Source organism: Macaca thibetana, chromosome 5, assembly GCF_024542745.1.
Source record: "Macaca thibetana thibetana isolate TM-01 chromosome 5, ASM2454274v1, whole genome shotgun sequence".
Lineage (NCBI taxonomy): Eukaryota > Metazoa > Chordata > Mammalia > Primates > Cercopithecidae > Macaca > Macaca thibetana.
Window position 1 is genome coordinate 127,762,304 of NC_065582.1, and position 27,426 is coordinate 127,789,729.

The following is a 27,426-nucleotide window of genomic DNA, read 5'->3' on the forward strand; positions in this document are numbered from 1 at the left end:
CGAGACTAACCTGACCAACATGGAGGAACCCTGTCTCTACTAAAAATACAAAATTAGCCAGGTGTGGTGGCGCATGCCTGTAATCCTAGCTACTCAGGAGGCTGAGGTAGGAAAATCTCTTGAACCCAGGAGGCAGAGGTTGCGGTGAGCCGAGATTGCGCCATTGCACTCCAGCCTGGGCAACAAGAGTGAAACTCCATCTCAAAAAAAAAAAAAACAAAAAAAACACAGATCCTAAAATTTGGTGGTATTTGGTTCTTAATCCCAGCTCTGTATTTAAAACCTATATGATGCTAGGCAAGTTACAAAGTTCCCTGAGTTTCTTTCCTCATTGATAAAAAGGCACAATTGCAGTTAGAACTGTCACATACACGATTTTCAGCAAATGGCCCGACACACAAAGCATCATATAAATATATATAAACTATCATGATTATTTTTAGACCATATGGTCATAACCCAGACATCACTCTTCACTGGGTGACAGGTACATAGCTTCCAGACATGGTTCCTAAGTGGAAATAAACTGTCTCCTTTGGAGTAGTTTTGGAAACCAAATCTATAAAGTGACAGTAAATATCATAAACAAGGAACTGCCCTTTGAAAATTAGAAGAAAAATGTCTAGTGTAACAGAATAATACGAAGTTGAGAAAGAAGGAAGAAAGGAAGAAAACTGTGTGCACATACACCACACATGTGCACACACACACACACAGAGCAAAAGTAGGGAATGAGACAATTTTTTAAATGGGTATTCCAGTCCATATTTGCTCAGCACTAACAGTGTGCTTAAAGACTCTGAAAGTTAGATAGAATCTTCATTTAAATTGTTTCTTTAATGGACAAATGAATGATAGTGTTCATTTCCCAGAGTTGCACATGTTTTCCATTAAGGATTATTTAACTCAACCTAAAATCTGCAAAAAGGCCAGTAAAAGAAAAACAAAAAGATGGTCATGTAATTAATCTTATTAATCATTTGCTTTCAAGGAGTATATATGCTAATGGAAGAGACACAGGCAAAAAAGAATTTTAATATCACAGTAACACAATAAGGTTTCAGACAGATTTGTACAGGGTACAGTGCGAACAGAGGAAATGGGGAAATTATGTCAAACTACAGGTTCCAAATTCCGGGAGGAGATGACACCTGAGCTGAGTCTTGAAGGTGGTGGGCGGTGTAAGAATGAGCCAGCGAAGGAAGTGCAGTGGTTGACAATAGCTGTCCTGGCAGAAGGAACAGCAAGAGCAAAGGGTGGGTGATGGCGGGGGGGCGGCTGCCGCAGTGACATGTGCTGGCAACCACAAGCAGTTCAGTATTACCACTAGATCAAGTCTAAAGCAGGGCATGGCTTACAATAGTGTGGTATCTCACAAAGAGGGGAAATGGCATTTAAATAAATTTTTTCTTCAAGTTTTCCCACTGTACATAATAAACCCTAGGGAAAAAAAAATACATTCTAGCAAAAATATTTGTTCAAATAAGCACTTTCATCATAGAATACCTATTTCTATGGTGAGCAAAGACATTACGTTTTTGAAATCTGGGCTTAACTGCCATAAAGAGTCTGCATTTCCTCCCTACTTTTCTCTAGACTGAGATTTAAAGCATTTAAAAGCAGTACTTTTGGCTGGGCATGGTGGCTCATGCCTGTAATCCCAGCACTTGAGGAGGCTGAGGCAGAAGGATTGCTTGAGACTAGGAGTTCCATGCCAGCCTAGCCAACATAGCAAGACCCCTGTCTCTAAATACATGCATATATACATACCTACATATATAAAAGCAGTTTGTTTTTTTTTTTTTAACTGGCAGGAGTCTTGATATGGTTTGGCTCTGTGTCCCCACTTAAATCCTATCTTGTAGTTCCCATAATTCCTATGTGTTGTGGGAGGGACCCAGTTGGGAGATAATTGAATCATGGGGGTAGGTCTTTTCCGTGCTATTCTTGTGATAGTAAGTCTCATAAGATCTGATGGCTTTAAAAACAGGAGTTTCCCTGCACAGGCTTTCTGTCTTTGCCCTCTGCCATCCATGTAAGACATGATCAGCTCCTCCTTGTCTTCCACCATGATTGTGAGATCTCCTCAGCCACGTGGAACTGTTAAGTCCACTGAACCTCTTTTTCATCCCAGTCGCAGGTATGTCTTTATCATCAGTGTGAAAACAAACTAATACAGGTCTGATGACCTCTCCTATAAAATGTGAGATCTAAAAGAATCACAGCAGAAGCTGAGACAACACTTGTCACAGAAACCTGTAGAACTGATGAATGATTTGTGCCTATTTGCTTAGGAATCCATTTTTCAAATCATTTTTGGAGAATTCAAATGCGAGGACTAAACATCATTGCTAATTTTATGGGCACAGGTAGGCTAAACACTCCTAAAAGCAGTAACTTAACCATGCCCTGAGAATGACCCTGTATGACAGATGCACCTCAATGTGTGCTCTGAGCTAGGGAATCCAGGAGTGGCCAACTTGGAGAGACACTCCTTGTCTATGATAAACAACTGAGCCCCTGGCCTGTCCTGTGGAACACGGGCCATACAGGGAATTGAGGCCCTGAGTTTTGTGTTAAATGAAGGTTGTCAAGTGAAAGCTATTAGGAGGGTGTTAAGTGAAAATGCTATATAAACTGCCTAATATTTGCAGGTGGCTGCAGTTTTCCTGCCCAGCCTGCTGCCACTGGGCCATGAAGTTACACTGTGCTGCCCATGGCCACTGAACTGTAGGAAGGCATGTATCTTGGTAGCCTGCTGCCACTGGACTCCCTCCCCTGTAGTAACGGCCTAATAAAACTCTACGTCTCATTTTGCTGGCTTATGGTCTCTTCTTTGTCTTCTTGAACCTGGTGTCTTCCTTCTTAAGATTTTCTTTTTTTTTTTTAACAAAGAACAAAGAGTTTATTTTTAAATATTTTTCTTTCTTAATAGAAGTGGGGTGTTACCATGTTAGCCTGGCCGGTCTCAAACTCGTGGCCTCAAGTGTTCTACCCGCCTCGGCCTCCCAAAATGCTGGGATTACAGGCATGAGCCACCACACCCGGCCCCCATTAAGATTGATAGAAGTTCGGCGCAACATCAGGGAAGTGGTATCTAGTGAAGGGAGCATATTTATGACTATTGTGTTTGTTGTGTGTATTTTAAATGTCACAGAGCCTGTTTTCAATGCTTTGAATGCTCTGTTTTCAATGTTCCAGTTGGACTCAATCAAAGATATCGATCTTATACCCCAGTCACTCTGTGAGCACCTGAGACTTATTTTGGGGAAGAGGACACAGCACAAAACCCACATCCCCTGCCCCTTTCGTTACCCTCTCCAACACACCTGAATGTTCAAATACATTAAGTAAGGCCTGATTCACAAAAACCCTCCTTGTCCTTTACTCTGAAGGGCAAAAACCTTGGATGATCCATAAAAAGAAATTACATAGGGAACAGATTTCTGTAAAAACGACTTTGCCATGTTTAGCAAGAATTCCACTAGCTTGAAAATGGTAAGTGTGCAGAGAGAAGAATTGCTAAGGAAACGATGAGTAAATTATATGGTACTTGATAGTGTACTTCAAAAGCATGACAATCAATCCATGACTGCTGATATAAATAATTCAGAAGACATATTCTTACATTTCCTTGTAGGTGTAAAAACACTACTTCATCCCTAGCTATATGTTTACTCGTTAGTCTTTCCTCCTATTAAACGTTCCTAGGCAAGGAAAGGGGTTGGCCTATGGTATTGGATATAAGATGTGAAAGAGAAAAAAACAAAATTAATGGCAGGTAAAATAATAAGCAGTTTCCAAAGGCTGGGCATAGTGGCTCACTCCTGTCATCCCAGCACTTTGGGAGGCTGTGGTGGGCAGATCACTTGAGGCCAGGAGTTCGAGACCAGCCTGGCCAACATGGCAAAACCCTGTCTCTACTAAAAATACAAAAATTAGCCAGGCATGGTGGTGCATGCCTGTAATCCCAGCTACTGGGGAGGCTGAGGCAGGAGAATCGCTTGAACCCAGGATGTTGAGGTTGCAGTGAGCCAAGATCTGCCACTGCACTCCAGCCGGGCAGACAGAGCAAGACCTCATCTCAAAAAAAAAAAAAAGAGTAGTTCCCAAATCATGCCAACGGAAAAAAAAATATTCCAAGAAGACCCAGATAAGTAATTCAATCTCCTGTATTTGTCAAATGTTTATAATCTATTGTGATTCCTAATAAATCATTTTGAATTTAATACTCTTACTCTCTTTTAAGAATTTCAAGTTTAATGACTTGTACAACTAGCTCTGCAAGAAAAAGATGTTACTACCATTTGTCCTCAATGATGCCAGTCATCTGAATTTAAATTCCCAAACAAATCCTTCAGGATCGAATTATTTTTACACAGACCAAGGGAGGTGGCTTATTCAATAAATCATCTGAAGAATTTTAGTTTCAATAAACCTTTTCAAATAATTTGTTCTGAATGGGGCAAATTTAATACCATCAAAGACTGTCTTGGCTACAGGCAATAATATGCATAAATCCCACAAACATAATGTTGAGTAAAAAACGCGAGACACAAAAGAAGATATATTTTATAATTACATGGGTATAAAGTTCAAAAGGAGCAAAATTGATGATTTTCAAAGTGAGAAGTGGGGCACAAGAGAAGCTTCTGGGGTGGAGATAAGGTTTGGTATCCTGATCTGTGTGCTGGTTACATGGGAGAGTTCAGTTTGCCAATTTTTACTAATCTGTAAACCTACAGTTTATGCTTCTTTCTGTAAATATGTTATACTTAAGTAAGAGTAAAAAATAAAAATCACAAAGGTCATCACGGGTCCTGCTTCAGTAAACTGCCTGGGTTAAAAATCAACATTCGAGGCCAGGCGGGGTGGCTCACACCTGTAATCCCAGCACTTTGGGAGGCCGCGGTGGGCGGATCACCGGAGATCAGGAGTTTGAAACTAGCCTGGCCAACATGGCAAAACCCTGTCTCTACTAAAAATACAAAAGCCGGGCGTGGTGGTGGGCACCTGTAGTCACAGCTACTTGGAAGACCGAGGCAGGAGAATAGCTTTTGAATCCGGAAGGCAGAGGTTGCAGTGAGCCAAGACCACGTTATTGCACTCTAGCCTGGGCAACAGGAGCAAACTCCGTCTCAAAAAAAAAAAAAAACAACATTAGAGTCCAGAATAGGAAAATCTACAGAGACAGAAAGTAGATTAGCTGTTGCTTAAGGGTTGGGGATGAGTGGGTGGAGGGATAGCAGGACTGAGGGTTGAAAGGTATGGAGTTTCTTTTTGAAGTGACAAAAATGTTCTTGTCTCACTCTGTCACCCCCACTGGAGTACAGTGGCACCATTTCAGCTCACTGTAACCTCTGCCTCCCATGGTCAAATTATCCTCCCACCTCAGCTTCTTGAGTACCTGGGACCAGGTATGCATCACCATGCATGGCAAATTTTTTGTAGAGATAGGGTTTTGCCATGTTGGCCAGAGTGGTCTCAATCACCTGGGCTCAAGCAATCCACTTGCCTTGGCCTTCCAGAGAGCCAGGATTATAGGTGTGAGCCACCATACCAGGCAGACAAAAATGTCCTAAAATTGAATGTGGTGATAGTAATACAACACTGAGAATACAGTATAAAAACCATTGAATTGTACACTTAAAAAAAAAACAAAAACAGGAAAACTATTATCTTATAATCTTAATTGCTCAGTGTCCTTCACTAGTCCCTCCTTTTTTATTCCCCTGACTCCAAGACTGGGTATCAGTAGAATGAGTACAAATGTACATTTTGTTTCATTTATTCATTTTTTTTTTTTGAGACAGACTCTTGATCTGTCACCCAAGCTGGAGTGCAGTGGCACAGTCTCTGCTCACTGCAACCTGTGCCTCCCAGGTTCGAGCGATTCTCCTGCCTCAGCCTCCGGAGTAGCTGGGATTACAGGTGTTCACCACCCTGCCCAGCTAGTTTTTGTATTTTTAGTAAAGACAAGGTTTTGCCATGTTGGCCAGGCTGGTCTCAAACTCCTGACCTCAGGTGATCCGCCCGCCTCAGCCTCCCAAAGTGCTGGGATTACAGGTTGTGAGCCACTGCCTTCATTTATTCATTTTTTTAGAGATGGCGTCTCACTATGTTGGCCAGACTGGTTTCAAACTCCTGGCCTCAAGCGATCCTCCCACCTCGGCCTCCCAAAGTACTGGGATTACAGGCGTGAGCCACTGTGCCCATCCCAAAGGTACATTTTTATTTGAAGAAAAAGCTAATGAAAATCACATTACCTGAGTTTCATTCCGCTACCCCCACCCCTGACCTCTACCTATTTATTACTCACTGCTTACCTTCTCTATATGAGCAGTGCTCAACAGGAATCTGGGATTGGGGGATGAATACAGTGATTCCCAAACTTAGTTGCACGTTGAAATCACCTGGGGAACTTTGAAAACTACTGATGCCCGAGTCCTCTCTCTACAGATTCTATTTAATTGGCATGGGATGCAACATAGGTATACAATTTTTCTTAAAGCTCTCCAGGAACCAAACTCCAGACACATTATATATTGATATAATACACTGATACATTACCTAAACACACACACGCACACACTCCTCAGGTGATTCTAATATGCAGCCCAAATTAAGAATTTTTAGTGATTTTCACAAGAAGTGAAAATCTAAATTCTCCGCCATTTATTAGTTCTCTGACATGTGTAAAACTATTTATCTCTCGGAACTTGAAGGTATGACTTTGAGACATGCCTAGTGCATACGAGGTTTTCAAAAAAATGTTAGCTGCCTTTCCTTTTTTCTTTCCCTTCAAAAATTGGAGAATTTTATTTTTCAAAAAAGCAATTGTGTTGTCACTATTATGTTCCTTTCTGTTCTTCAGAGCCCTCTGCCTAATGCTTGCTCTCTAATGTAAGTTAAGGAACCTCTTGTGCTCTGGCTTCCTGGAACCTTGGACTTGTAGATTGAGAATCTGATCTCTGCCTTGGCTGACCTCTCAGGATTTGGTATCTAGACCACCTGTCAGTTCTTTTTTTTTTTTTTTTTAGACAGAGTTTTGCTCTGTTGCCCAGGCTGGAGTGCAGTGGCTCCATCTTGGCTCACTGTAACCTCCAACTCCCGGGTTCAAGCAATTCTCCTGCCTCAGCCTCCTGAGTAGCTGGGATTATAGGCGTGGGCCACCACACCCAACTAATTATTGTAGTCTTAGTAGAGACGGGGTTTCACCATATTGGTCAGGCTGGCTTGAACTCCTGACCTCGTGATCCGCCCACCTTGGCCTCCCAAAGTGCTGGGATTACAGGCGTGAGCCACCGCGCCTGGTGTCAGTTCTTTTCTGATTCTGGTTTTCCCTGCTCAAGTTGTCTTTACCGCTGCTGAAAAGCCAAGCATGCCACGTAACAGACTTTGCATTGTATCTTTATCAAGTAAGAACTCGTATTTAGATCAATGAGGAGAATGAAGTTGGGCAGTCTAGATAACGGGCTATGAAGAAAAAAAGGAAAAGTCATGAGAACACAAGGTGTCAAGCAACATGGAGGGTCCTGAAGGGGTTTCTAGAGAGCAGGGGTTCCAAACTGGCAGCCTGCAGGCCACACCCAGCTCCAATGTTGTTTAGCCCTCACAGTGTTAAAAAGGTTTCTGAACTGATTGCTGGCTTTTAAAATTGAGAAATTTCAGCCAGGCGCGGTGGCTCACTCCTGTAATTCCAGCAGTTTGGGAGGCCAAGGCAGGTGGATCACGAGGTCAGGAGTTTGAGACCAGCCTAGCAAATACGGTGAAACCCTGTCTCTACTAAAAATACAAAAATTAGATGAGCGTGGTGGCACACACCTGCAGTCCCAGCCACTCAAGAGGCTGAGAGGCAGGAGAATCGCTTGAACCTGGGAGGCGGAGGATGCAGTGAGCCGAGACGCTCCAGCCTGGGTGACACAGTGAGACTCCCTCTCAAAATATATAAATAAATAAAATAAAACTGAGAAATTTCAACAAAAATCCAGATGTCTAGTTTCTCTTGAAAAAGACGACAATCTGGCAACAATGGACTCACTGTTCCACATGGAACCAATGAGGACATCAGTAGCTGCTACTTCCTTGGGATGGGGTATCCTCTCTCCCGTTTTCTGTAGATACCACCACCACCTGCTTCCCTTTATTTACTGGCCAGCCTCTCCGCCTCTCCAGGTATCTGAGGTTTTTTTTTTTTTTTTTTTTTTTTTTTGAAGAGTTGGAGTCGGCCGGGAGCGGTGGCTCACGCGTGTAACTCCAGCACTTTGGGAGGCCAAAGCGGGCGGATCACGAGGTCAGGAGTTCAAGACCAGCCTGGCCAAGTTGGTGAAACCCCATCTCTATTAAAAATATAAAAATTAGCTGGGCACGGTGGCAGGAGCCTGTAATCCCAGCTACTTGGGAGGCCGAGGCAGGAGAATCGCTTGAACCCAGGAGGCAGAGGTTGCAGTGAGCTGAGATCGCACCACTGCACTCCAGCCTGGCGACAGAGCAAGACTCCACTCAAAAAAAAAAAGGAGTTGGACTGCAACCTCAAACTCCTGGGCTCAAGCAATCCTCAGGCCTTAGCCTCCCAAGTAACGAGGCCCACAAGCCTGCCACCACCATGCCTGGCTAATTTTTTTTTTTTTTTTAATTTTGGTAGAGATGGGCTCTTACTAAATTGTCTAGGGTGGTCTTGAACTCCTAGTCTCAAGCAATCTTCCTGCCTCAGTCTCCCAAAATGCTGGGATTACAGGTGTGAGGCACTATGCCCAGCCATATCTGAGGTTTCAATCCCTGCTAAAGAGACAGGGCTTCCCTAAACTAGTTGTTCAGTAACTATTTAGTAAATGAATGAATTAAAGTGGAAGAGAGGGAGAAAAACGTGGAAGAAGAGGACGAGGAGAATCCATCTATTAATAACACTCACAATAGCAGGTGTGGAAGGCCTCAAATAGCACATTGATAAGTATGGAGTACAAGGTACCTGAAGGTACTTTCCCATACAACAACATGATCAGGACGAGGGTTTAAAAATATTTTAGGGCCGGGCATGGTGGCTCACGCCTGTAATTCCATCACTTTGGGAGGCCGAGGCGGGCGGATCACGAGGTCAGGAGATCAAGACCATCCTGGCTAACACGGTGAAACCCCGTCTCTACTAAAAATACAAAAAATTACCCAGGCGTGGTGGCGGGCGCCTGTAGTCCCAGCTACTCAGGAGGCTGAGGCAGGAGAATGGCATGAACCTGGGAGGCAGAGCTTGCACTGAGCCGATACCGCGCCACTGCACTCCAGCCTGGGCGAAAGGGCGAGGCTCTGTCTCAAAAAAAAAAATTAGCCAGGTATGGTGGCGGGCGCTTGTAGTCCCAGCTACTCGGGAGGGTGGGGCAGGAGAATCCCTTGAATCTGCGAGGTGGAGGCTGCAGTGAGCCAAGGTGGCGCCATTGCACTCCAGCCTGGGCAACAAGAGCGAGACTCTGTCTCAAAAAACAAACAAACAAAAAACCACTATGTCTTTATACCTTACCAAGTTCCAGGAAAGATTTCAGATGGCGCTAGCAGACAGGATGGGCTAAAGACTGCGACATCACATCCAGAAATAACAGCTTAAGGGATTTTCAGTAGATTTGAACAGGAAGTGATAAGGACATGAAGGAAACTGGGGACAGCAAGACAGAGAGAAAGGCAGGACTATGAGAAGGGGTAATCGTCAAGGCCCAGTGAATATCCGGGACAACGGCCCTGAGGCTCAAGAACCAGAATCCAGAAGACTCAACCACTGTAGACAGGAACTCAGCACTGATGGGCTTGGGAAAAAACAAAACAGGATTTGGTTATCAGGGAAGAGACATGGTAAAACTAATCAACATTTCAGGGCCTCAACAAAAAAGGCATCAGACCTGGAGGGAGAGTAAAGTTACTGGGCAGTAATAACATAGCAGCACCCAGGACCCAAAGAAGGAAGGCTGTGTGGCCGCGCCACTCAGGTGCCCCGGGGTCCATTCAGGCCCACCTGATTTGCAGCAATCAGACTCCATTCTAAGATCCACATAAGCTGTAATCCTTCTCAGTTGCTGCCATGATTGTCTCCTGCACTGGGTGGGTCTGCGCCTGGAGGTGACAGTTACAGGTGTCTAGGGTCTGAGGGTCAAGACAGAAGCTGGGCTATGTCCAAGTCAACCTGGACCTCCCCAGAAATTAGCCAAAAATGTGGGTATGGGACTCAGGAAAAAAGTTAGGCTTGAAACAGAGATTTGGGAGCAATCTCCCAAGAGCTGAAGCCAAGAAGAGAGTGCCAAGAGAAACACAGATGACTGTCAAAGCCTATAGAGGAGCCACATTTAAGGGAGGGAGGGGTAAGGAGGCAGCTACTCTGGCAGTCAAAGATGCATACGAAAAAACCCCAAACACCTGAGGCCAGGCATGGTGGCTCACGCCTGTAATCCCAGCATTTTGGGAGGCCGAGGCGGGTGGATCACATGAGGTCAGGAGTTCAAGACCAACCTGGCCAACATAGTGAAACCCCATCTCTACTAAAATACAAAAATTAGCCAGGCGTGGTGGTGGGCCCCTGTAATCCCAGCTATTCAGGAGGCTGAGGCAGTAGAATCGCTTGAACCTGGGAGGCAGAGGTTGCAGTGAGCCAAGACCACACCACTACACTCTAGCCTGGGCCACAAGAGTGAAAGTCTGTCTCAAAAAAAAAAAAAAAGAGTTAACAGAAAAGCACCTGAGATGAACAGAATCCTCCAGCTTCACAGAAGCTAAGAAAATAAATTTAAAGGGGGTGGTTAACAGTCACTTACTGAAGAAAGGACACATAAGACGAAGACCAAAATAGACCAAAAGTAGGTAACCTTCAAAAGATTTTTCAGAGAAAGGGGTGGAAACCAGACTGCAAAGGGTTAAGAGAGTAGTTATTGAGGAAGTTAGAGAGAAGCCAAACAAACCCTAGTATTTATGGTAGTGAGGTTTGAGCTATGTTTGTTTTGGCTGTGCAGTTGCTAGGTTATGACAAGGGCACACTGAACTCCTGCTCTGCTGCTGCTTTTTGTCTGGCATTCTCAGAAATCACCTGGATCACCTAGTCTTACGTAGTCCTAAGGAATAACTGAACTTGTTATATTTCTTCCTTTTCAAAGTGGAACGCAGCGGATCCCTAATCTACCCGTGGTTGCCAACAGTCCTTCACCATGTGGGCTGGGGTCAAAAAAGCACCATGGTATCCATGGTTTTGGGAGTGTGGAGGGGTCACTGAGCATGAGGCTGGCTATGAAGGAAGGAGTTATGTTCTTCCCTCTTCTTTGCACATTTGTTTTTACTTCCCAATGCCCGGTGGCCTTGGTAAAAAACATTCGATGTGTAAATGATGTGAGCATGGCAGACAACTGCCAGCTTTCTAGCAGTTGTTCCCAATCATCATTGTCGTCATGGAAAGAGGACTAAATCAGGAGTGTGGACACCAATGGGCAGCCTGCTAATTTTATAACTGTAATCCTTTTACACAACACAGGTCCATGTTCACATGCATGCAAGAGTAACATGAAGTTAAACTCAGCACTTTCTGCACGGTAGATGCTCTACTATACTCGCGTAAGCAGTTAAAGATGGTCATTCCTCATAAAGACAAGCTGAAGAAAATCTTCCCTTTTCTTCAACATATTCAGATTTTATTTTCATCCCCTTTAAAAAGACAAGTTGGACAGGCACTGTGGCTCATGCCTATAATCCCAGCACTTTGGGAGGCCAAGGCAGATGAATCACAAGGTCAGAAGATGAGACCATCCTGGCTAACACGGTGAAACCCCGTCTCTACTAAAAAAATACAAAAAACTGGCCAGGCGAGGTGGCGGGTGCCTGTAGTCCCACCTACTCAGGAGGCTGAGGCAGGAGAATGGCGTGAACCCAGGAGGCGGAGCTTGCAGTGAGCTGAGATCCGGCCACTGCACTCCAGCCTGGGCGACAGAGCGAGACTCCGTCTCAAAAAAAAAAAAAAAAAAAAAAAAGATAAATAAATAAAATAAAAAGACAAGTCAAGTCGGTGGGGTTTTTTTGATGCATGGCACCAAGAACAGAAAACCTTAGACAAAACTGTTTTTAAAAAATCACGAAATTGATGTATTTTGTTGAAATATTGATGATATGATGTCTGGGATTTATTTCAAAATAATAATATGGGGGAGTGGATAAAAGTATAGATAAAATAAGATTAGCCTTGGGTCGATAATTATTTAAGCTTGGTGATGGGTATGTGGAGATTTAATACACTATTTGACTTTTTTCCATAATACAGATTTTAAAAATTAATGTACTTATGTATGTTAGATAGTATCTTGTAAACAAGTGAAAGGCAAGCAATAAACTGGGTAAAATATGCAATATGCATATTTCGATATGCAGCTAATAGAAAAAAATGTCGTAAGTGGGTAATTCATAAAAGAAGAAATATAGGCCAGGTGCAGTGGCTCACGCCTGTAACCCCAGCACTTTGGGAGGCTGAGGCGGGCGGATCACTTGAGGTCAGGAGTTTGAGACCAGCCTGGCCAACATGGCGAAACCCAATCTCTACTAAAAATGCAAAAATTAGCCAGGCGTGATGGCACACGCCTGTGATCCCAGCTACTCAGGAGGCTGAAGCAGGAGAATCCCTTGAACTCAGGAGGCAGAGGCTTCAGTAAGCCAAGATTGCGCCACTGCACTCCAGCCTGGGCGACAGAGTGAAACTTCATCTCGAACCAACAAAAAACACAAAAAAATAAGAAATACAAACAACCACTTATACACTTTTATATATAAGTATAAATATACTCAACTTCACTAATTGTAGAACACAGAATAATGGCCCCTTCCAAAGATGTCCATGTTCTTCTTCTTTTTTTTTTTTTTGAGACGGAGTTTCCCTCTGTCACCCAGGCTGGAGTGCAGTAGCGCGATCTGGGCTCACTGCAAGCTCCGCCTCCCGGGTTTACGCCATTCTCCTGCCTCAGCCTCCTGAGTAGCTGGGACTACAGGCGCCCGCCACCGCGCCCGGCTAGTTTTTTTTCGTATTTTTAGTAGAGACGAGGTTTCACCGTGTTAGCCAGGATGGTCTTGATCTCCTGACCTCGTGATCCGCCCGTCTCGGCCTCCCAAAGTGCTGGGATTACAGGCTTGAGCCACCGCACCCGGCCAAGATGTCCATGTTCTAATCCACAGACCTGTGAATATGTTTCCTTGTAGAACAAAAAAGGAACTTTGCAGATATGATTAAATTAAGAATCTTCAGATGGAGAGATTATCCTGAAATATCTAGGGGAGCCCACTGTAATAAGGAGAGTCCTCATAACAGGGAGACAAGAGTGTTAATGTTAGAGAGAAGGCTATGGGAGGAAGGAAGCAGCCAGTGAAGGAGATGTAATGACATTATGTTGCTGGCTCTGAAGACAAAGTAAGGAGCCATGAGCCAAGAAATGCAGGTGGCTTCTAAAATCTGGGAAGGGCAAGGAAACCGATTCTTCCCTAGAGCCTTCAGAGGGAAGCAGCCCTGCTGACACCTAGAGGTTAGCCCAGTGATGATGCCCAGAAAACACTCAATGTACCATCTGCTTCCACTTTAAATTCTTGCCTACTGACTTTCAGTGGGCCCAAAGGGGTCCCTATCTCTGGCCACACTACAATAATGCAATATTTCCCACCAATTTACCCTCCTACTCTCCTAGACAGCTATTTTACAGCTTCTGAGCTTTCCTCAAATCTCCCAACTTCTCTTTTGGGTCATGCTGTTTGCTGGAGGGAGGGACTTCACCACACACTCATGAAGAGGTCATGAGCAACCAGAACTTCCATTTTTGTTCATTCGAGACAGGGTTTCACTTTGTCACCCAGGCTGGAGTGTAGTGACATGATCACGGCTCGCTGAAGCTTCAAACTCAAGCAATTCTCTCACCTCAGCCACCCGAGGATCTAGGACCATCAGTGTGTGCCACCACACCGGGCTAATTTTTAAATTTTTTTATAGAGATGGGGATCTCGCTATGTTGCCCAGGTTGGTCTTAAACTCCTGGGCTCAAGACATCCTCCCAAAGTGCTGAGAATACAGGCTTGAGCCACCACATCCCACATCTGGCCCAGAACGTTGAAACTCTCCCACCTCTACTTATGTATACCAGCGTCTGCACCCACCCACTCCTCTGTCCCACTTGTTACTTTCAATACACTGTGCTCCTGTCTAAAGCCAATCCTTCCCCTCTTACCTCAAGAACATTGCTTCTGCAGTTCTCCATCATCGTGAATTTCTTCCTTTCCACTGGCTCATTTGTACCAGCATATAGATGTGATTTTAAAGCACCCAGTGTAAAAACAACAGAATTCCTCCTACAATATCCCTCTCTAGCAATCACTCAGTTTCTCTGCTCCTTCTTAGAGCAAAGCTCCTAAAAAGAGATTTTTATGCTTGCTGTCTCTAATTCCTCTTCTATCCTTTTTGAACCCACTTCAATTGGCTGTTAATCCATCCTCAGCACAGTTCTACCCAGTGGGAGTCATTATTTCCACTGTACAGAAGAGCAGAGTCTCAAAGAGTTTGGGCAACTTATTCAAAATCACACTCAGCCTGACCCTAAAGCCTATGCTCTTTCTACTCACTGCTTCAGCCTGGCCCTCAAACTTTAGTTCTTACTCATCTGTAAACTGTACTTCCTAGCCAGCCTCCTGTAACACTGGCCTTGTTACATGTCTTGCAAAGTGCTCATTAGATTTGATTCCAATTCATTTATGAACAATAACATATTGATTTTGAAACTAATATATTTCAGATCTTATCTGGTTGTGTCATGGCTCACACTGACATAATATTTTCTCTTATAGTTGTTGTTTTTCGGAAGGATTTCATTAATATTTCTTTAGGTATGCGGCTATATTATAATCCATATTATACTATTTATTCATAAATTTATTATTTTCATTTTAACACATGCTCAATACAAGAATGTAGGAAATGGGAAACAAAAAATACATTTACCATAATTACATCACCAAATACAAATACTGTTAGCACTTCTGTTTCCTTCTAGATTTTCGGTTTTTTTTTTTAGTTCTAATCATAGCAAATGTAGAAAAGTAATCTTGCAATTATTGTTAAAATATGCAAAGAAATCAACATAAAATAAAAGCACCAGTACTCAAGGATACATGATTTTTTTTTTTTTTTTTTTGAGACAGAGTCTCGCTCTGTAGCCAGGCTGGAGTACAGTGGCACAATCTCAGCTCACTGCAACCTCTGACTCCCTGGTTCAAGTGATTCTCCTGCCTCAGCCTCCCAAGTAGCTGGGATTACAGGCTCCCGCCACCGTGCCCAGCTAATTTTTGTATTTTTAGTAGAGATGGGGTTTCACCATGTTGGCCAGGATAGTCTTGATCTCCTGACCTCTTGATCTACCAGCCTCAGCCTCCCAAAGTGCTGGGATTACAGGCGTAAGCCACCACGCCAGGCCCTGAATGTTTAATTTATCATAGGAAAAAAACAGAAATGAAAACATTAACAAAAACAGTTACATGATTTCTTTTATCTTCTGTAAAGTAGAAATAATACTAGCACTTCATTGGATTGTTGTAAGAATTAAGTTAGATAATGTATGGAAGGCATATTAAATGGCAAAAAAACTGACCTGTAAGCAGTTATAACAGATTATCTCCTCAACCCTTTATTTTCTAAATTCAGCCCTTTCCAGCTCAGGTCAAAGTTCTCTAACCTGGCACTGCTCTTCTACAGACTTTTGTTATTCTTTCAATTTCTAGATTCAAATTAGATTAATTATTCTGTCAACCCAATAGATACCAATGAAATTTATTCCCATGTCCTCCCTCTCACAAAGATAAATGATGCTGAATTATTTTGTGGGTATTGAATGTCTCTCTTATGGGCCTAAATCTTTTCTCCAGTTTCAGTTGCAATTTGCCAACTCGAATCTTTCAGGAGTTAGGACTGCTCTGCTTACACCACTTGTTTTCAGCCTTTCTCTTTTGGTAGCTACATCATCAGTTTTTGTTCACTTCTCCCTTGGGGTACTTTGGTAGCAAGATATCCGTGACTGGTCTCGAATTCCTGACCTCATGATCCGCCTGCCTTGGCCTCCCAAAGTGCTGGGATTACAGGCATGAGCCACCACGCCCAGCTGACACCATTTCATTTTATGGGTAAAAAAAAAAAAAAAAAAAAAAAGCATGCTGAAAATACACTATCAGTGTTTATTAAGATGACCCTTAAAAAGGGAGAAAAGAATTAAACAAACTCAGACTAAGAATTTTTTTTTTTTTTTTGAGATGGAGTTTCACTCTTGTTGACCAGGCTGGAATGCAATGGCGCGATCCCGACTCACAGCAAACTCCACCTCCCGGGTTCAAGCGATTCTCCTGCCTCAGCCTCCCAAGTAGCTGGGATTACAGGCATGCACCACCACACCTGCTATATATATATATATATTTTTTGTAATTTTTAGTAGAGACAGGGTTCCACCATGTTGGTCAGGCTGGTTTCAAACTCCTGACCTCAGCTGATCCTCCCACCTCAGCCTCCCAAAGTGTTGGGATTACAGGCGTGAGCCACCACGCCTGGTCCCCTGAATTCTAACCACCCCTTTGAGTTACATTGGTCTGTCAATTTCTGTAAATGCATTAACTAAGATGTACAATTAAATTGTGTCTTTTCTCTTGCTAATCTATCTTTTGTCATAATTTGCAGGCCCCCAGGAATGGAAACTAAGAGGTTGAAGGAACAGTTTTTCTATACAGGTGCAGCTATAGGAGTAAGCATTATGCATGGTTACATTAGCATCACTATTTGTGGAATCTATAGCAAGGCAATTACTGCCCTGGATGTCCCTACCTACCCCATCAACCCTGGAATTTGGAAATAAGAAAGGCATCAGACACAGCAGAGATATGGCAAGGGACTTGGAAGAGACTTCCAAATGCTTCCATGAAGTAAACTGCACTATAACCAGACTGCAATGTAAATATATCAACAGAAGAAGGAGTCAGTGAGACCTTAAAAGGATTAGAAGGAGCCCAGGAAACACCTTTGCAGTGATTTCTGCATGCATTATCTGGGGCAAGGGCCACTTGGGCACTCCATTGGAATACTATGATCTCCATAGCAGGGAAGAGTCAAGGCTTCTAAACTCCCTCAGCTGAAGGACAATCCTTAAAATCACCCACATTCTTTTGTTGCGATGTTAAGTAGGCACTCAGTAAATGCTTACTGAATGAACGAAGAAGGCTCCCACAGGCAGTCTTCTGATTATAATCTGGCTTCCCTGTAACTTCCCATGGGGAGAATGCGCAGACAGGAGGAGTCTCTTCCTTCAGACAGTTAACATTTCTTCTTACACATTAACAAAAGATCAAACGAGTGTGGTGCAAGGTTCAGATAGCAAAAGCAGATTTCACAGGGCTTGAACAGTGTCTGCACCAGTGATGAGGACCAAACAGCACTCTACGACCAGACATTGCGAAGGCAGCAGCCAGCACCCCAGAACACTCCACCTCTCAAAGTCCCCCAACCGTACCACTTACCCTTAGCCACGTATGCAACTTCCACTGATTTCCCCCAACCCCTAGACCCTTAATTGAATAAATATTTACTAAGTGTCTACAAAGGGCCAGTCCTAAAATGTATACCACTGTGAAATAGACAAACAGGGTTTTTAGCCTCTTGAGGATTGAGGTCCCCACAGCTGGGGGGATACAAGATAGTAAGTAGGTGAGTTGAAGACAAAGGATAAAAGCAATGCTACAGGCATATGGGAGCACCAGATTCTGGCAGAGTGGGAGAGATGTCTTCCAGACTGAAAACTGAAGAATAAGCAGGAACCGAGGTGTGGATGGAAAATGATCCTGAGCTTACCTTTCATTCATAATTTCCTTCCTTCTTTGGCTATCCATTTGATTCATAAGATGTTTCCAAAGTCACTTCATTTTCTTATTATTAGAGTTTAATTAAACAATAATTTCACCTAAATACAATTTCATTTTACCACAATGTTTCTTGTGTATCTCAGAGTAAATGCTTCTTTTGATTGATAAATAAATTTTAGATCTTAGGCAAAATGCACAGTCCTCTGTAATTTGTTTGATTGTTTGTTTGTTGTTTTGAGACAAAGTCTTGCTCTGTCACCCAGGCTGCAGTGCAGTGGTGCTATCATGGCTCACTGCAGCCTGGAACTCCTGGGCTCAAGTGATCCTAGGGCCTCAGCCTCCTGAGTAGCGGGGACCACAGGCTTGAGCCACCACGCCCAGGTACTTTTTAAAATTCTTTATAGAGACAGGGTCTCACTATGTTGCCCAGGATGGTCTCGAACTCCTGGGCTCAAGTAATCCTCCCACCTCGGTCTCCCAAAGTGCTAGAATAGTAGGTGTGAGCCACTGTGCCATAATTTTTTTTAATTTAATTTTTTTGAGACGGAGTCTTGCTCTGTCACCCAGGCTGAAGTGCAGTGGCGCGATCTTGACTCATTGCAATCTTCCACCTCCTGCGTTCAAGTGATTCTTCTGCCTCCCTCCCAAGTAGCTGGAATTACGGTTGTGTGTCATCATGCCCGACTAATTTTTGTATTTTTAGTAGAGACAGGGTTTCACCATGTTGGCCAGGCTGGTCTCGAACTCCTGACCTCAGGTGATCCACCCACCTCAGCCTCCCAAATTGCTATGAGTACAGGCGAGAACCACCACACCCAGCCTTAATTTTTTAACTCTAGGCCTGCCCTGAGATTTAAGCCTGTTTAACCCACAACCCAGGACAGGTTTGAATGTGGCCCAACACAAATTCATACGTTTTCTTAAAACATTATGAGATTTTTTTTTTTTTTTTTTTCATCGGCTATCATTAGTTTTAGTGTATTTTCTGTGTGGCCCAGGGAAGCCAAAATATTGGACACCCCGATCTAAACCCACTGCCACACTTGGGGAAAAACATGCCCGGAGGGGATAATCTTTCCCCTCCCTAGTAGAGGGCTCAGGTTCATTAAACTGCCTGACCTCCCAGCCTGGGGGTTCCTCAGACATGCAGATAGCCCGTTTCAGAAAACAGAACTCCCACAAAAGCCTGGGTTGTGCCTGCAGGCTACCTGGGAGGTACAAGCCCACACAGAGAAACAAGAGGCGGAAACCTACAGTAAATCATGTTTTACCATTTCAACAGAAGTCTGAAATTATAGACCAAAGCCAAATTAAGTCACCTTCCTACTTTCCAGTGGATTTTCTTGCGTATTGTCTCTAGTCGCTTCCCTGTGGTGATCAGATGTAAAGCTTATTTTGAAAAATAAAAGGCCTGCACAGGTCAGGGAGTGGGTTGGGAGAGCCAGAGAAGAGCACATTCTACCCTACGGGAAGCCTGGAGGAGGGAGGGGAGGCCTTCCAGGAAAGATGGACGGCAGGGAATGCAGGCTGGGAAGGAGAGTGAGGGACAAAGGCATCAGGGCTGAGTAGTGGAAAGGCTGTCCCTCCAGAAGTTCTGCCACAGCCACATTCAGGATCTCCTAAGTGAGCTAGGTGGGGTCCTTAAAAAGAGTGGGTAGGAAGTTAACACTCTCACTGTAGAAGTGGGCTATGAAGAAGGAACAGGTGTAACAGCCTCTCAACAGCTACAGACCAGCAAATGCCATAAAATTTTACTGCCCTTAAAACTCATGGATAATAGTTATTTACTGAGCACAGGAACAGTGACTGGAATAATGAATACTTGCTATGTGTCAGGCACTATTTCTAGTTCTTCCCATGTACAATATCTACATACATATACATATATATGTACACACACACATTATATATGTCTCCACTCATTTAATCCTCGCAACAATCCTGTTGTTACCCGAAAGGGGCGATACTATGAGGTTGGTTCTATTATTATTTCCATTTTACAGATGATGATACAGGCTCACAGAGGTTAAGTAACAAGAAGTAACTCATAGGTGAGTGCTTTGGAAACTCTACTAAGATCTTACACTTGAACTTCAGCTATTCTAATAAACCTGGATACTGAGGCAGCATTGTATATATTTTTTTCCTTTAGTAGAGACAGAGCCTCACGATGTTGACCAGGCTGTCTTTAAGTCCTAGCCTCAAGTGATCCTCCCGCCTTGGCCTCCCAAAGTGCTGAAATTACTGGGGCACACTGCACTATTATATTCTTGTATACTGTTGTGAATGCTGGAGCTAGATTGGCTTGAATCCCGAGCTCTGCCACTTAGCAGCTGTGGTGTGACCTTAGCCAAATGATCACAGAATGAGCATAATGAGATCAGGCTGACCAACATGGAGAAACCCCATCTCTACTAAAAATACAAAATTAGTGGGGCGTGGTGGCACATGCCTGTAATCCCAGCTACTTGGGAGGCTGAGGTAGGAGAATCACTTGAACTCCGGAGGCAGAGGTTGCAGTGAGCCAAGATCACACCATTGCACTCCAGCCTGGGCAACAAGAGCAAAGCGCCGTCTCAAAAAAAAAAAAAAAAAAAAAAAAAAATGAGCATAATGATAGTGCCTACTCTACAGGGTGGTTATGGAGATTATATTAGCTAATATATGCAAGTTCTTAGAACAATGTCTAGAATATGGTCAAAGTTGACCACTACTAAAGGCATGGTGGCACATGCCTGTAATCCCAGCTACCCGGGAGGCTGAGGTAGGAGAATTGCTTGAACCTGGGAGGCAGAGGTTGCAGTGAGCCGAGATCACGCCATTGCACTCCAGCCTGGGCAACGAGAGCAAAGCTCTGTCTCGAAAAAAAAGAATGAGCATAATGATAGTGCCTACTCTACAGAGTGGTTATGAAAATTATATTAGCTAATATATGCAAGTTCTTAGAACAATGTCTAGAATATGGTCAAAGTTGACCACTACTAAAGGTCCATGTTAGAAGACAAGTAGCAAATTGGAGTGGAAAGGACTATTATGCATAGCAAGGGGAACTGCTAACAACCTTAACAGCAAAAGGGAAACATAACGCATTTAATAGGAAAAGAGTGGCCAGGCGGGTGGCTCATGCCTATAATCCCAGCACTTTGGGAGGCTGAGGCAGGCGGATCACCTGAGATCGAGAGTTCAAGACCAGCCTGACCAACATGGAGAAACCCCGTCTCTACTAAAAATACAAAATTCGCTGGGCGTCGTGGTGCATGCCTATAATCCCAGCTACTCGGGAGGCTGAGGCAGGAGAATTGCTTGAACCCGGGAGGTGGAGGTTACGGTGAGCCGAGATCAAGCCACTGCACTCCAGCCTGGGCAACAAGGGCGAAACTCCATCTCAAAAAAAAAAAAGGAAAAGAGTGTAATGAAAGACAGGTATGTACAGGATACGTGACCTTCCAGCGCTCAAATAAAAATTAGACATTCACAACCAGGTTGGGATAAAGAAATTGACCTGAGATAATGTCTACAACCCTTAAGACAATTATCAAGTTTTTGCTATAAAGGATCATTAATGGTTAGCTTAATTATAATCCGGTGGTTTAACATATCAATGTAGAAAAATGTTGATTGGACCTTAGTCCTATCAAAGATAAATTTTATGAAATTAAAATGAACTTGCATTTTTCAAACTTTGTGGCATTTACTTAGAGCAGAACTGGATTTACTGAAAGCAGAATATATTATTCAATATTACATATTAATTTTCAGAATAAAAATGTAAACATAATTCTAATGTAATTAACTCATTGGGTTTTTTAAACTACTGTTACTACAAATGAGCTGCTTTTCAGCCAATGTGTACATAAAATTGAGATTTATTTCACAGTAAATTCAAATGTATATATAATTAACAGACCCTCTATTACCAAATATGTGCAATGACAAAGTATTACTTACTGTGCTGTTTGCTGAAATGGCTGCCTTCTGCTAGAGGGACAGGTATTGCCTTAGGGAAGTACCCCTTCCAATTTCAAACCAGAAAACTAGGAACTGTGAGGGTAGGTGTTAAGAAGGCTGTCAGGACCCTTCCCTTGCCCTGTCTCTTGGCCTAGTCTTGAGGAATCCAGGTGAATACCCTTCTCTCCCACTAGACTTGGCTCTTAGAAAGGACTTGGCAAACATGTTTTGTTCTACTCTACCCTCTACCACCAAGCTAGGCTAATGATTCCTTGGATGCTGGGAGTGAAGAGGGCCCAGTATGCATGAATAGCATGAATAGCCCAAGAACTACGAAGACAGGGATCCCTGTGAGCTGCAGAGGGTAAACAAACTCTATAAACCACATTATCTCGATTGACATCACTCTCACTCATAGAATTTATTTCTTCTAGCAGCCAGAACCCAGCTCAGCTGCAGACTAGATAACAATTCATAGCAACTGGTCCACAGCCTTAAAGGGGGAAGCAGTGCCTCCTAGAGGCAATTATGCTGGTGGAAGCAGTAATTTGTGAGAGACTTGAGGAGATGGTCCATACATTTGGGGAATACGATAATAATTATGTGGTCTGGTTGAACCTCTCCACTGGGATCTTCTCCATTAAGTTAAAAAGTTTGGGCTGGGCACAGTGGCTCATGCCTGTAGTCCCAGCACTTTGGGAGGCCAAGGCAGGAGGATCGCTTGCACCGAGGAGTTTGAGATCAGCCTGGGCAGCAGAGTGAGACTCTCTACAAAAATAAAAAACAAAAATAGCCAGGTCCAGGCACAGTGGCTTATATCTGTAATCCCAGTACTTTGGGAGGCCAAGGCAGGAGGACTGCTTGAGCCCAGGAATTCAAGAACAGCCTGGGCAACATGGTGAAACCCTGTCTATAAAAAATACAAAAAAATAGCCAGGCATGGTGGCGCACGCTTGTAGTTTCAGCTACTTGGGAGGCTGAGGAGGGAGAAAAACCTGAGTCCAGCAGTTGGGGGCTAAAGTGAGTCATGACTGGTCACTGCACTCCAGCCTGGGCAACAGAGAAAACTTGTTTGAAACAATAACAACAAAACGATCAGCCAGGCTAGGCATGGTGGCTCACACCTGTAATCCCAACACTTTGGGAGGCTGAGGCAGGGGGATCATGAGGTCAGGAGTTAGAGGCCTGGTCAAGATGGTGAAACCCCATCTCTACTAAAAATACAAAAATTAGCTAGGCACGGTTGTAGGCCCCTGTAATATCAGCTACTCGGAGGCTGAGGAAGGAGAACCGCTTGAACCCAGGAGGTGGAGGTTGCAGTGAGCCGAGATTGTACCACCGCACTCCAGCCTGGGCAACACAGTGAGACTCCGTCTCAAAAAAAAAAAAAAAAAAAAAAAAAACCGACCAGCCAGGCATGGTAGCACATGCCTATAGTCTCAACTACTCTGGAGGCTGAGGTGCAACAATTGCTGGAGACCAGGAGGTAGAGGCTGTAGTGAGCCATGATCATGCCACTGCACTCCAGCCTGGGCAACAGAGGAAGAAAAGAAAGAAAGGAGGAAAGGAAAGGGAAAGGGAAAGGGAAAGGGAGAAAGAAACAAAGAAAAAGAAAGGAAAGAAAAGAAAAGAAAGAAAGAAAGAGAGATGAAAGAAAGAGAGAGAGATGAAAGAAAGAGAAAGAAAGAGAGAGATGAAAGAAACAAAGAGAGACAAAAGAAAGAAAGAAAGAAAGAAAAAGAAAGGGAAAGGAAGGAAGGAAGGAAAGAAGGAAGGAAAGGAGGGTTGGTTTGTGGTTCATTTTTATTTAAAGAATGCAGCTGTGTATGTGTGGTGGGGTGGGTTTCAGAGATGGGGTTAGGGGGTCGTGTCTCATTTTATTGCCCGGGCTGGACTCTAACTCCTAGGCTCAAGGGATCCTCCCACCTCTGCCTCTAGAGTAGCTAGGACTACAGGCACACACCACTGCACCCAGCTCAAATAATGCAGTTTTTTACAGTATCATCTATTCCAAGGGTTGCTAACCTGTTCCCTTCAACTCCATCAACTCACCCTGGACCTTCACTTGGGTAAGAACAAACCAGTTCTGATGGCCCTTGGCTTCAATTTATTGAAAGGGTACAAGCTACAGTCAGCTAATCCCATTTTACGGAAAAAAAAAAAAAAAAGCTTATTGAACATATTACCACATACTAGGTAATATAATGTGCCAGGTACTAAGTTATTACTGAATGTTAATGATACCTTCTATAAATGACAAAGTGTGGGGTGTGTTTGGACTGCTTTATTTTTATTTTTTCTAGAGACAGAGTCTCACCATGTTACCCACGCTGGTCTTGAATTCCTGGGCTCAAGCAATCCTCCTGCCTTGACTTCTCCAAGTGCTGGGATTACGGATGTGAGCGACCCAGCCTGCTTCTTGAGTTGGTGGATGACAACATGCGAAACCAAGAGGACTGTCTCTCCTTGTCTCCATGTGCTCTGACAAGACTGCAGCTTTGTCACAGGCCAGAAACAACGGGGAAACACTTCCTCTGTAAGTGGGCCTCTGGCATCTATTGGTTAGTTTTCCACATCTCATAAATTATGTACTTCCCCAAGTGAGCTAACTTAGCTGGGAAGCAAGCAAAGTTGATCCTTTAACAACAGGGGTTTGAACTTTCTCCCACAAGAATGTAAGTTCCACAAAAGCAAACATTTTTGTCGTTTTAATCATTGCTAAATCCCCAGTGGCACAGTAGCTGCTCACTAGCCGCTTATTTATTTGTTGAATAAATAAATGATGGAGCCAGGATTCAAATTCAAGTCTGTCTGGCTTTATTTATTTATTTTTCAGGAAGAGGGTCTCCCTCTGTTGCCCAGGCTAGAGTGCAGTAGTGTAATCATAGCTCACTACATCCTCAAACTGCTAGGCTCAAGCAATCCTCCTGTCTCAGCCTCCCACGTAGCTGGAACTACAGGTGCCTACCACTATGCCCGGCTAAGTTTTTTTTTTTTTTTTTTTTTTTTTTTTAGAGATGGGGGTCTCACTGTGTTGCCCAGATTGGTCTTGAAATCCTAGCTTCAGGCAATCCTTCTGCCTTGGCCTCCCAAAGTGTTGGGATTATAAGCAGGAGCCACCGTGACTGGCCCTGTCTGGCTTTATTTTATTTTATCCTTTCTCACCATTCCTATTCAACCTGTCTGGCTTTAAAGAGTAATTTTCGGCCGGGTGCAGTGGCTCGCGCCTGTAATTCTAGCACTTTGGGAGGCCAAGGCGGGCAGATCACCTGAGGTCAGGAGTTCAAGACCAGCCTGGCCAACATGGTGAAACCTCATCTCTACTAAAATACAAAAATTAGCTGGGCATGATGGCAGGTGCCTGTAATTCCAGCTACTTGGGAGGCTGAGGTGGGAGAATCTCTTGAACCCAGGAGACGGTGGGTGCAGTGAGCCAAGATCACACCACTGCAGTCCAGCCTGGGCAGCTGAGTAAGACCCCGTCTCAAAAAAAAGAAAAAAAAAAAAGAGTAATTTTCTTCCTACTGTCTCTCTTATAATTATTCTCATCACCTACCATACAGTAAGAGGAAAAGAAAAAAAAATACAGGAAAGGGGCAGGGCATGGTGGCTCACGCCTGTAATCCCAGTACTTTGGGAGGCCAAGGTGGGCAGATCACCTGAGGTCAGGAGTTTGAGACCAGCCTGGCCAATGTGGTAAAATCCTGCCTCTGCTAAAAATACAAAAATTAGCTGGGCATGGTGGCACGTGCCTGTAATCCCAGCTACTCGGGAGGCTGAGGCAGGAGAATCGCTTGAATCCAGGAGGCGGAAGCTGCAGTGAACCAAGATCATGCCATTGCATTCCAGCCTGAGTAACAACAGCAAAACTCCATCTCAAAAAATAAATAATATATGAGATATGATATGATATGATATGATATGATATGATATAATATAATATAATGGAAAGGAAAGGAAGAATGAAAGGGAAGGAGAAAGAGATGGTACCAAAGAGGATGGGATGAAATTCAGGCTCGGGCATCAGCTGCAACACGGAGCCCCTTGGGACTCTCCTCCCTAGCAAACTGGTAGTTTTGTTGGAGTTCCAGATGACATTTCTCTTCCACAACTGTTTCTACTTTGTTCCCTAAGTCTGTTGTTATGTGTCATCATAAAAAAGAAAGCTGGAAATTATGGAACAATTGAAAGAAGAAATAATCACACAAAACCCTTCCATCAAAATACAACTACTCTTAGCAGATTTTGAATGTCCTCAACACAAAGAAATGACAACTGGTTGAGGTGATGGATATGCTAATTACCCTAATTTGATCATTACACATTGTATACATGTATTGAAATGTCATATTATACCCCATATACATGTACGATTATGTGTCAACTTAAACAGTGTTTTATATATATCTCTCTCTATATATATATATACACTCTTAGTTTACATCTTACTACATCTCCTTCTAAGCTTTTTCCTGCGTAAATATTTTAAACTTAGCTGGGAGCATTCAGTAATTTCCTATCTTGATTTATTCCTTTTATAGCGTCATTTTTAATTTCTGTCACATACTAACATTATTTTGAGGTACATGATCTCATCACGCTCAATGTAAACTTCTCAGTTAAATAAAGTGAGATTTTACTGCCAACTGGTATTAAATTTTCATGTTTTTTCACATTGATTCTGTGACAAGAGAATGTTAAAATTCCAATTCTTACAACTGACATGAGAGGAAAGATTTTTACAGTTCCCTCTTTCTGTTAAATATTTTTTAAATTGCAAAGAATCAATACAACACATGATTGTGTTTATTAATAAAGCTGAGCAAATGCCATTATTCTCTGAGTATTTTCCCCTCCTAGGTCTCTCTAGATTACGATCACTGGGAGAATAAATGAATAACCATTAACCCCAAAAGTGAACAATTGTCTTGAACTATAAGGGAGGTGAAAATATCCAAATACAAAGAAATTTGCATCAGGCTTTTTACTTAATATACACATAATGTTGTCTTCATCTAGTATATAAGACCATGCCACAAAGAGTTCTGTAGATTAATACAGTATGGAGGTAGTCTTAGTTATATAGCTGAAGGGAGTGACAAAAGATTTAAGAGAATATAGAATTGCTAAAACCAGCAAAAGGAAACTATAGCATAGTGACTAAACTAGAGTTGCAGATGTGTTCTGCCATTTACTAGCTATGTGACCAAAAGTGATCAAAAAACAAAACAAAACAAATAAACAAAACCTTGCTCCCACAGGTTAGGGATTGGTATTTTTAAGTATCAACCATAATTCAATTTAATCCTTACACCAATGCTATTTAGGTTGGCAAGATGCTTACCCAGTTTTTATCCTCCCTTCTATTGAGAGAGTATGTCCATATCAAAACAAAACAAGAAAATAATTCATTTCCCAGGCACTCTGGCAGCTAAGAATGGACGCAGTTCTAAACAAAATAGGTGGAAGTTGAAAGATGGAGATTCCCGGAAAGCTTTTCATACAGGAGACGGACTGGCAACCACCAATGATTCAGGCAAGAATATGAAAGGATGTTAAAATTGGGGAGTGAAAGTTTGATGAGAAACAGGTTATTTATAC

The 27,426-nt window shown here is 43.1% G+C and overlaps 1 protein-coding gene across 1 annotated transcript in view; it reads right to left on the reverse strand.

Annotated features, from left to right (window-relative positions):
- The window catches only part of G3BP2 (G3BP stress granule assembly factor 2), an 82,851-nt gene that overhangs the window by 42,053 nt on the left and 13,372 nt on the right, over positions 1 to 27,426 (reverse strand). The gene's annotated exons all lie outside the window — the stretch shown is intronic.